The sequence below is a fragment of the Colias croceus genome, chromosome 1 (assembly GCF_905220415.1).
Source record: "Colias croceus chromosome 1, ilColCroc2.1".
Taxonomy (NCBI): domain Eukaryota; kingdom Metazoa; phylum Arthropoda; class Insecta; order Lepidoptera; family Pieridae; genus Colias; species Colias croceus.
The window spans coordinates 6,438,265-6,449,725 of record NC_059537.1 but is presented as its reverse complement, the minus strand read 5'-3'; the positions used below and the strand labels follow the sequence as shown (position 1 = coordinate 6,449,725).

The 11,461-nt window shown below is 32.9% G+C and overlaps 1 protein-coding gene across 2 annotated transcripts in view; it reads left to right on the top strand.

Annotated features, from left to right (window-relative positions):
* Positions 1 to 815: 815 nt before the first annotated feature.
* Positions 816 to 11,461, top strand: part of LOC123696000 — a 34,129-nt gene continuing 23,483 nt past the window's right edge. The window contains exon 1 of one of the 2 annotated variants that reach the window (XM_045641980.1): positions 816 to 1,075. The gene's annotated coding sequence lies outside the window, so the exon portion shown is untranslated. Of the gene's footprint in view, positions 1,076 to 10,729; positions 10,916 to 11,461 lie in introns of those variants that run through there. The other variant, XM_045641988.1, reaches the window with a different exon arrangement.

The window sequence follows — 11,461 nt, the reverse complement described above, 5'->3', positions numbered from 1 at the left end:
AAACGTAGCGTGGATTCTTAAAAATAATTGGGCATTTTGTGAAATGAGCGAATGAGCTGCTTATGTATAGCAAAAACTTTTTAAGCTAAATACAGCTAGATTTCAGAACGATTGCTCAGAACGTGTTCCAAAATTTTGTAAGTTTAATAATTGTAGTCCTTGTAGGTATATCCATACTAATATTATAAATGCGAAAGTAACTCTGTCTGTCTGTCTGTTACTCAATCACGCCATAACTACTGAACCACTTTGCATGAAATTTTGTATAGAGATATTTTGATACCCGAGAAAGGACATAGGCTACTTTTTCCCCGGTACGTAGGATAGGTTTTATCCCGGAAATCCCCCGGGAACGGGAATTACGCGGGTTTTTCTTTGACTGCGCGGGCGAAGCCGCGGGTGGAAAGCTAGTATTCTATATTTAAAACAGACAAAAAAAAAGTTTTAGTTGTCTTTTGGCTTTGTATCTTTTTTTATCGAAATGATATTTTATTCGTGTCGTGGACCGATCGGGCCGCTTGGGGCTCAATGGGATAATTGACTCTTGATCAATCCAGTAATAGGGTAGGTACCTAGGTATAATAACAAAAATGACTTCTTTGATTCGCGTAGCGTACATATCATTATTTTATCCAAGTTCTTCTCCGAAGAAGATTAGACACATTCTAAAGTGGTAACGAGCATCAGGGCTGGCAACTAAAAGTTCGGAAGCATTAATCCACCCTATGAACTCAAAGCTTCATTGTCGTGAACGAATGACGGCGAAACAAACGCCAGCCAGCCGTATGCAGCGAGTGGCGACCGACTGGGATCCCGGGACCCGGATCAGTCGGAAACGAACGATCGAACCATACTTACGTCTCATTCACACGGCGCACGTGATTAAAGTTGTTCCCTTCGGCACACGTTTTGTCATCAGTGAAGTGCCTAGTTATACGAATTTAAAAACGAAATTGTTGAATTAAAAACTAACAGAAAGTGTACGAATATTGATATTCTGTGGACTTTTGTATCCCAGCAACAATACTGTTTGTGTGCGGAGGATATACCGGTGCACTAATTGCTGTTAGCGGAGGTAAGTGAAGTTTATTTCTGTTTGCATATCCAAGTGTTTTTCTAATAAACTACAATGAACTCGCTCGTTATTTTATTTATGGCGTAGTCTACATAGAAGAAGTAAAAATTTATGCGTTATTTTTATAGTAGATAGCGTCATTACAACACGTACAAGTTGTAAAGCTATTATTTCTTTGATCCATGTTATAACACAATAAAAGCTTCGCATGTTATAACTATAGCGCCCCCATCCGCTGCTGAACCTGTTCCTTGTCAGATAGTTTGTTATTATTTTTTGCCGTGACTGTACATACAAGAACTTCTGTACCGACTTAATTATTAATTACCGTTGCACTTTAAAGGCTGTGAAATAGATCTCATGCAGGAAGAGGAAACAATGTGTAATTTATAAGACGTAGTGAGAACATTAGCATTGATAGGTATAAGATATAAGGTAAAGTAATTCTTATTTTATTCAATAATAAAAAACATTTATTACCTAATTATCTATTAGATAATACTATCGGAATATTTTGCATTAGATTATGTGGTAAAGAATAAAAGATAAACTAGGGGTTCGAATGCGTCCAGTAACTCCAGTTACGCCTGACTGCACTCGCAACGGTCAAAGTAAAATTCGTTAATATTTATTAGATCGTTAGACAGATAGCACAATATTGCTCCACCTGTAACTTCCGAGTTCCGAGTTCCGACTGATCTATCATACTAATTCATAGAATGTCTTTAGAAATTGTAAAATTTTGAAAAACGGATAGTTAAATACATACCTACCTACCTATTTTGTCACACTTTGTAGATATTAGCAATTGAGAAGAAAAAGTAAAAGGTGATAGGTAGGTACCTATAATCCTTATTTTTACATTTTATAGGTAGGTACCTACCTTTATTTACACGTACAAGCTTACTGCAGTACACGGATATTTCAAAATATATCTAGCAAATTTTCTCATTAGACTTCACAGCATGGAATCTTATTATCGCAAGGAATATCGCCACTCTCGTATCAATTAAATTTATAATGTAATCTTCGCTTCATCTTCTCAAGGCAAAGTTACTTTAATAGAAAACATGAAAGAAAGATCCAGTGAAATCTTTTTACTAATATTAACGTTAAGTATAAAAAAGTAGCGGCACATACATATCTACCTACAGTTGGTACTTACCTACTTACTAAATGGATGATCCAGTTTTGTACATACCTACCTACTCGATTATAAAAATAAACAGTCTACCGGAATTAATATTGACTTTTACGGTTTAGACATTATCTATAACAAATATTTAAGTACCCTATTTATGGACTGTTATTTATGATAACACTTTCTGAGCAATATTCGACCAAGTTCGACTTAAGACAGCAAGGGAAATAATAAATAAAATATATGTTGACGTATCTATCCTCAAGGAATAATAAGAGGAGGCAATGTCCTGGTGACATCCGTTTTATAGCATCAAATAAAATCAGGTTAATTTATTATTTAGTTAATTGATAAATTAAAATATTCACAGAAACGCTTTCAAAACTAAACATAAATTGGCTATTGGCTCTTTTCCCAGACTCCAGAACAATGGAAGCATACTGCAGAACATTTCAGCCTTGCTTTTTGACGTAAAAAAAACGTGCTTCCAGACTCTTACCTCCTGGGTGGTGGGGAAAAGAGTCAATAATTAATTATTAATAATATTGCAAAATTAATTATTAAAATATTATTATAACAGAAAAAACAAAATTTACTGATGGCAAATTATTATTAGTACACACATATAATACATATTAAAATGTATAGCTAATAGCACTGAAAAATAGTACTCACTTCAGAGCGCTGTAAAATCATAGCTATTGACGTTATTAAAAAAATTTGTGAATAAAAGTTGTTCCTCGAAAAACAATCTACAAAACTGGTCTGATACAATTTCTTCGTAAAATGATAAAATATAAAATATCGAAAAATATAAATAGTTCTAATTTCTGAACATTTTCGCTTATAACTTTTTTATTTATAGTTCTACGACAAAAAGTTACTGGACTAAAGTTGTAGAGAATTTAATTTGCAATAAATAATGCTAACTATGTTTTTTATCAGATAAATAGTTTAAGTGATATATCGTAAAAACCATTTCAACCACTATATTCAAGATGGTGGCCGACGGCCGTGGGACAAGGGTGGCGACCCCACAAACTTGGTTTTAGCTTCACACTGACCTCCCTACACATCCAAAAAATAAAATTGCGTCCTCTAAAAAACTTAAGATTTGGCCTAAAAAATGTAACGTTTCAAATTTCAATGGACTATTAAGCAAGTATCTATATTTTTGGTGTCATGTATTCATGTAGGTTGTTGCGGTAAAGATAATATTTCTAACACATTAAAAAATTGTAGATAATGACTACGTATTTTCGATACGTATTGTCACGTACGGCAATGAACAACCGTTTAACAATTACTTTATATATAACAAATGCTCACTACTAGATTCGCTCTATTTACTGCAAATCCCATGTAATTTACACCACAACAATAACAGTATCGGTCGTTTATTATTTTACTATAATGCAGTGAACATAATCAATAATTTATGTGCAGTTATATAACCGGACAGTCGTGTAAGTAATTAGAATGGGGCAATCGACGCGCCCAGCGAAATTTGCGTAGTACTCTAGCAATTTCCGCGTTTCCCCTTGTCGCTTACGGACAGAATACAAACTGTCAGGATCGGCAGTAAGACAAAGAGAAGGGCTGATTTATGCGACTTTCTCGAAAGCGCGCTTTGATAACCCAGTACAATGACGCTTTTGGCGGGAACGAGAAATATTACACATAATATATTTTTATAGTACAGAAGAATGATTAAGTACCTTTACAAGTTTAAAGGAAAGTCAATCAACGCTCTAATTTGTAAAGGCATTGTTCGAACATTAAATTAATTTTGCTCTGGTAACTTATATTGTTAGCTACCCTTGTCTATTCCAAAACGTTTGATTGCAGAATCGTTTTGATTATTCAAAACCATTAATTAAATACACATACAAATAAACTTTCAGAATAATAGGATGGGTGTATTTGCTTCATTTTCCCCATCGCAGTGGAGTTTGAACAAAAACTGTGGAGTTTGCACCTGGCCGGGGTCGGCAGTTATAAATATTGCGCTAATTCACTGGGTCTGTTTGCTGACCGGGTTGCGGTTCGTTGCCTCAATGGGAACAAACGCTACATGGATTTACTTTGTACTATAATTAAAATTTCACAAGCACTTGACGTTTGGAGATTTTGCATAACAAAAATATTGCTAATTAACGTGCTAAATAAGTAAGCAGGTTGTGATGATTTAAATAGTTTAATATGTTGTCCTATTTATTACACTTATATATTCTGAACTGAATTTATGTGTTGCTAATTTGATTTTAAATTAATAATAAACAAAATGAATTAAAAGCTTAATGGTGCTTAATTTTCAACACTGCCGCTGCAATTGTCATATACATATATTATGTTTATTTATAGCAATTCATGTTGAGTTCGAATAATTCAAGCTTTATCCACAAAAAAAAACTAAAAATATTGAAAAATGTATATGTGTCAGGAAAAAATTTAAAGAGATTTTTACATAGGTACCTCCCTGAAAAAAACTTCCTCAAACATAATTTGAAGCGTCAGCTAGGCCGACATCAAAATAAGGCGACCTGTATTTAGGAACCAAAATAGTCGCTAAAAGATTGGTCATAAATATCTCGCAACCTAGATACCTGTTAGGTACTTAGCAACATTACATACGATGTCACATTTGGCGCAACTAGAGCCCATACATGATACATGCTTACGACACCTGCAAAAATGAATACGTAAGCAAAGTGGTACTGCTTTGATTTCTATGAATAACTTCGCATAATATTACTACGCTAAATATATTATGTATAGGTACACCTACTATTATTATTTAAATTTGTATTGAATTAAGAACAAAGTTAACGATATACTTAGGATGAATATTTAATATTAATTTTAAAATATTTTTACCTTAACCCAAAATAATTGACAATTCGTTAAATAGAAATATAAAGAGATGAATTATCAGTACAAAAGAAAAGTTTTTAAAAACGCTTGGCAACTCATCCGCGCTAATTATTATTATTTTGGATGCTTCAATGGTGACCCATAAGTCTCACTCACTATCGAGAAACAAACACGTCTCCTTGTTTGCTTTGCGCACAAAAAATTCTAGGAACCGCTTTTAGAACACGACTCGGCAAAAACATTATATATTTGTAGAATGTATATTATGGCTAAGTATCTAGTTAATATTCCCATATGGTATTAACAGAATTAGTGCAAATTTTTCAATCTTAATTACATCTTAATGTCCAACTTCGGTGGTCTTGTCTCCAGTTTTGTAGAAACACCACTATTGCGTCAATGTAAAAGAGATTTACGTGTTAGGTAATAGAGCAGATTTCACAATGGCGTGTGTAGACAAGAGCGTCAGGAGCAGTGAACTTTGTCAAGTTTCCTTCCCCACACCTGAGGTTCAGTCACATGTACATTAGTTCCGTGCGTTTATAGCCGAGATAGGAATCACGCTATTATGACACATGGTATCATTTAAAAGAAATGATTTTATGGGAATCTCGAAGTGGGGTAGAGATGAGAACTTAATTGTTACTTTAAATTTGTAAATTAATCCATTGTTAGAGATTATGCAATCGCGCATTCAGGTTGCTTGTTAGTTGTTACTTAATTAATTGTCTGTTCTTTATATTTTTTACGTCTGCAACTTTTGATTTTAAATGACTTTAATTGTTAAAAATCATTTTGATGGTCTATTGAGGAAATTGAATTTAAAACGATTCTCTTAAACACTTTTTATGGTTAATTCGTTATATTCGGTCGAGTGGTCGCCGTGGTCACGCTTTGTGTTATTACTTGAAAAGGTTAAAGTATCCACCATTTCCTTTCTAGATGGTTTTGTTTTATGAAGCTGATATAATACCGCTATGTTATTTAATTTCATTGGGCAACTCATCAAAGTTTTATAGCGAGATAGGCTGTGATCGTATCTCCGCTTGAAATTAATATTGTTTTAGAGAAAGACTGTTTTACAATTAAAATGGTTAAGTAAGATTTTAATGATAAATAAAAAGTACATAGCTACATACTGGATTCTATAAATCTACATTTCTTGTTCGTTATCAAAATCTGATAACTGTGTCTGCCAAGGAACGTCTTTGAAGAATTTGAATATTACCGCTATAATTATCAAAATTCATAAACATCACAAAGTTCTTTTAGTCTCTAACACATTCTGAATGTTCAATCACGGGAATCTATTTTGATCTGTGGACGTGAACTATGAAGCCTGACGAACTGACGCCACGATGGTTCGCTGCACTTAACAAATTAGTCACCAATTTCTTTGATTGCACAATTTGTATTCCATCGACTATTTCTTCTAACTTACTTTTAATAGATTTCTAAGTGTCTATCAAATTTTCCGAATACTTCAATAGTTAGGTCACGTTGTTACTATTTGAACTTTGTAATTTTAAAATATAGATACTTCATGACTAATCATATGAGTCTACTTGGAAAACGATTTTACAGAAATACACGATCAAACCTTATATGGTAAATATTTTAAGTGAGTAGCTTCTCAAATCGTTAAAGGAAATTACACAAGTTGTCTTGTAACATTTATCTGTTCCTATTCCCTGGGCAATGGTAGTGTGTAATAAAGTTGTATTTACTGTATACATACATTTATTAGTTCAATAATTTATTCACAAAGAAATTAATTTGTCTTGTAAGTTTGTCGTTTCTTGATTAAACAATGATCTTCAATCGTTTTATTATCTACGTTAAAAATTTCTAAATATGTTCCCTATAAAGATGTTAACTAGGTATATAACTTAAAAATAAGGTCAAATATACACCAATAATGAATACAAAACAAACATAAACTTGAACATAGTTACAACTTTATTTTGATCGTGTCATTTCACGCTCTTTTTTTTAGCATCAAAAAATGATAAGTATGATTTATTGAATTAATAAATACTCATCATCATTTTTATTGGGTCATATGAACGATGAAAACATTAAACAACGCATAATAAATTGCGGAGTCGTTTCGATAATCGAAAACGATGTCAATGCAGTCTGCGAGAGCCCATAAAGAGTTTATTCACAATAAACATTCCCGCATCCAAATATAAAACGAATTATAATATAATTGGTCACGCACACATAAACCTGAAAAGGTATGATAGGCGTACAACCTTGAGAGGTCAAGGACCGACGTCTACGACATGCTCTTCGACATATTGATAGACCCCGATTTGTTCAGTCGCGTATAAACGAAGGCTTCATTGCGTACCATAGAAATATTTACACAAATACCTGTCATTATACTTAAAACGCCTTTACAATTTTTATTTGAGTAACATTTTAATCGGATATCTATCTTCAGAGATCTGAGCAAGTAGTATGGTATCCGAGTGTTCAAGCTGAATAGGAAATTAAATTGTATTGATCAGTTAACCGAAATATAAAGTTATTGCTTTCAGACGCTCATATTGTTTTTGTTGATTAAAGATAATTTACCATAAAATAATTCTTCACTTTTAGTTTAAAGTACTTAATTGTGTTCTGTTCTAGTCTAAACAAAATAAATGATAAAAATCTTTTGAAATCAACTTGAAACATGTCAAAGGTGATTAATCAATCATGACCCTCGTTAAGCTGACTCTCGATGTTTCTCAAGAGTCTATTGGGACTTGGGAGTAGACGTAAGGCGATTTCTGGAAGACTTATTATAGACGTAATTTTAGGAACTCTATTTCCAGACTAGAAACGTGGAGCAGGTGTCAAAACACCGCCGCTGGAGCTTTCCAATCCGACGTTTATTTTAAGAAAACTTAATTAAAAATATTCCCTGTACAGTACTAAAGATACTTTTTGAAATATCATTAAAAATAACTTTCCATATTTCAGCATGATTTTAAGAAGGCTTTGACGGGCGAATGATATATTTCTAAATATAGGTATTACAATAAGAAATAACATTTCTCTTGAACGCAATTTATTACATTGCTGTTAAAAGTCAGTTGCAATGCCGTTTCGTCTTTTTTTAAACAGGTTTAAGATTTGAAATATATAAAGGTGTGGATGTAGTTAATAGTCATGTCATAATATAGCACGCAATACCTTTCCAAGAGAAATAAACTTGCTCACCTTCTCAGTTAAGACTTACGCGTTTATCAATTAGGCAAGCTAAGCGGTTCAAATGGATCGTTAAAAGTGCCTACAGTGAAAGGTGTCTATCATTTTGTCATTGTCATTTATACATTAACTAATCGGTAATCATATTACCAGAACAATCAAGAACTAAGTATTACGAATTATTGATAGTATTTTTAAAAGCCAATTTTAATTGAGTCTTAAACGGTCATAATCTGGAATTATTTCTACTTTGTTGTGTGTTTTGGAATAACGTACGTTGTTGTTATGTGTAAGAAGAAACAATAGTGAAACATCGTTAATTCCACCCTTTATTTCCAAAATACTAGTCTCTCCCCGTAGTAAATAATTTATGATTAGTTATACCAAAGTTCTACGTTATATAAAACTTTTATTATTTTGCTCTATTGTAAATATTTACTCACATTATACCGAGTAAGTATAGACCCTGGAGAAATAGGTCAGCCTAGTACTTAAAACTACGTGTTACAGCATTACATCAGTGTTTCATTACAATGTAATGTTCACCTAAAATAGACCTGCGTCATACCTCTTGAAAGACGAATGTAATTAATTTATATTATACTGAAAAGAAAATGGAATAGACATTCAGTTCACCGTTATATTTGCCCTCGTATAGTAAGGTCTTATGTATATGCATGCATTTGATTGTAGGGTCGTCGAGGAAATATTAAGATATTAGAGGTATTATATGAATTCAATTAAGGTTAAATTTATTAGCTAATTTCCCTATCCTTATTAGGGTAAAACTGATAAATATAATCAATACCAAATAACAAGAAACACGCCTTGAATTAAGTATGCACCTTTACTAAGAATTTTTCTACATGACGTGAAAAGCATGACTATATCATTACCTAGTATCAACGTAGAGGCGGTGTATATTTTGTCCGACTTCATACGGCTTCGAGCGGAAATTGCGTCAGATGTCCAAGTTGCAAAGTCGCTAACTTTGCAATAAAAGTTGTCATTGTTGGTAGCACCGTTTACACAGGCTCAATGATATTTATAGAATAAGGCTGAATGGGTGGGTGAGCCCAGTCGATGGAGATAATCGGATTCCCATCCGTTCCCCTGACCTGCCGGAAGTGACCCAGCTCAATCGTGAGTATAACTCGATGAACCTTCATTTTCCCTACATGCATGTTTCCATATTACTTCCCTTTGCAAATTACCATACGATCGGCGTTAGCGCGGGGAAATTGTATTGATTAGAAATTTTTAATTACGTAGGTAAGCCTTTTTAGGCAGTTTTACCGATATGAATCGAATTCACGACGTTTACGTTATCATGTTTATTTATTTACTTTCCTCGCTTAATTGAAAAAGAAAGGAATTTCATTGTTATTAATGATTTTCTGAAATTGACATAAAAATTCGAAATAGCTTACAGGCACAACAAATCGTACATGTAAAACCAGACAGGAATAACGTTATTCCAAAGACGTAAAAATTTATTAAAAAATTACGTTACGTGTAAAAAATACAAAAATTCGCTAATAACATGGTCAATACTTCGTAAGTCACGTTCTTAGTTTGTGCATACAAAGATTCTAAGAAGAGTTCAAATTAAGGAAACAATAAATCCGTTATGGTATTGCTCGAACACTTTGAACACGATATGTTTATCGTATTGTATACTTTCTCACGAAACCAACTTATACACTGCCAGGTGGCTGATTGTTTATAGAATAATATAAATAAGATGGACGCTACTAATTGTTTGCTTTCAGACATGCAAATTGAATGTACTTTGTGAGGAAATGCGCAGAAACCGAGAATAGTTTATTTGACATCAATCTTCGTAATTATAAATTGTATGCATGTACTTACTTTAGTCATATACCTATATATTTTTGGATGGATTGAATCCTTTAATTGGGCATTAAAAGATCAATTAAACCAAGAATTATATTTTATATTCAGTACTTTCAGTTACTTAGGTATTTACTATGTAGTTTTAGGTTGATTGTTTAAGTCAATTTCAATTGTTAAATTAAAAATTTTCTAATCTCAAAATCAATTTTAACAATTTATACATTTCTAAAATTTATAGCCGAAATAAGGACGTTTAAACGAAAATAACTCTCGGGTGGTAGAATTCCAGAAAATGTTTCCCACGATTAGCTTTTCCGCCACGATACCGCAGGAGATCAAACTTCACCTAGGCGTTATAATCTAATTCTTAAATCGAATTCGTTCATGTGTAAGGATTAAGGAATCTCACCTCAACATAACATTTTATTCAGTACACACAGACTTCTGATTTCAACCCATCCATTGCTGCTCCTCTTTGCATGAATAATTTTCAAAGTAATTACAAGCTGCAATGTATGCCTAACAGTAATAATTTCCCAACAGACATTGTTCGCTAGTCGCGATGTCGTCAAATAACTTCAGTTGATTCCAATCTTTTGATCGAAGTAAACGTCCGCTAGTGACCATTTTTACAATTTTAAGATCACTTGATGAGTGAGAATTGTCTCAAAAACAATTAACAGTGTAGTGATAAGATATTGAGTGCTGCGTGCGTGTTTTTAGTGTTAATTAACGTTCCTGGGGAAATAATTTTCATATTTTTCAAGGTAGGTAGGATGCATTGTTTTATTTCAGTTTAAGAATAAAATAAGATAAATCGTGGCTAAACTGTACATTATAGGGCGTAGAGTTGAGAGTCGTAATTTTTTTTATGGTTAGCTATTGTCCTATGGAACCTAAATCTGAAATTTCACACCAAGGAAACTTTTAGTTTTTGAGTTACGAATTTTTGAAAATCGTAAAATTACTATAGAAAGTTACTCCATCTTGTTTTTGTTACGCATATTTATTGTTTTGTCAATGTCAACCTGACACAGTACCTGCTTAGTGTGATTCATTTCAAGTACAACATTTCTAACCATTAAGTAGAGTAATTAATTTTGTTTAACTTTTTACGAAAAAAAAAACGCTCCGAACTCGAAACAAGTTAGGTTAGGTTATGTTAGACTTTTTTTAAACAATCGAGCGGAGCGAGCGCAGCGAGCGGAGCGTCTCGAATTGTTTTACGTGAAATGAATAGCCAAATTTGACACTTAATTTATTTTGTTTAACTTTTTACGAAAAAAAAAACTCTCCGAACTCGAAACAAGTTA